Here is a 520-nt window from a genome sequence, read left to right as displayed (position 1 = left end):
AAGGGGTGGGCGACGGCTAGCGCACCACACTCCTCTCCTTAAAATCCCAACAATATGTGGTGGCGGCGTGCCGTCCTCCCATCCCTCCTCTGGGTTGTCTGTTTTCTTAAAATTCTTTCTTTTACTGGGCACGGTGGCGGCGTGCCGTCCTCCCATCCCTCCCTTGGCTTATGTTTTTTCTTTCTTCACTGGGCACGGGACTGGCGCGCAAAAAGAAACAAAAGTCCCTTGCGTCTGTGCTTGGGGTGATAAGGGAAGGTGGCGAGCGGGTGCGTGTGGCGCTACGAGAGTAGAAAGAGAGAGAGAGAGAGGCAATACCAACAACTTTTTGTCGAGAGTAGTGTGGTATCGGACACGGCTCCGGGCTCTGATGCTGTGAAGGTAGCGGGTGCGTGTGGCGCTCACCTCGGGAGAGACTCTCTTCCACCTCCTCGGTGTGCAGCAGCGAGCCAGCGAGCCGAGGGTGCCTCCCAACGCCGCGCAAGTACCCGTTTGTGACTTCCCTTTTTGGAATTCTTCT

This window comes from Emiliania huxleyi (assembly GCF_000372725.1).
Source record: "Emiliania huxleyi CCMP1516 chromosome Unknown EMIHUscaffold_1180, whole genome shotgun sequence".
Lineage (NCBI taxonomy): Eukaryota > Haptophyta > Isochrysidales > Noelaerhabdaceae > Emiliania > Emiliania huxleyi.
The sequence above is the reverse complement of the archived record's forward strand: the minus strand, read 5'-3'. Positions refer to the sequence as shown.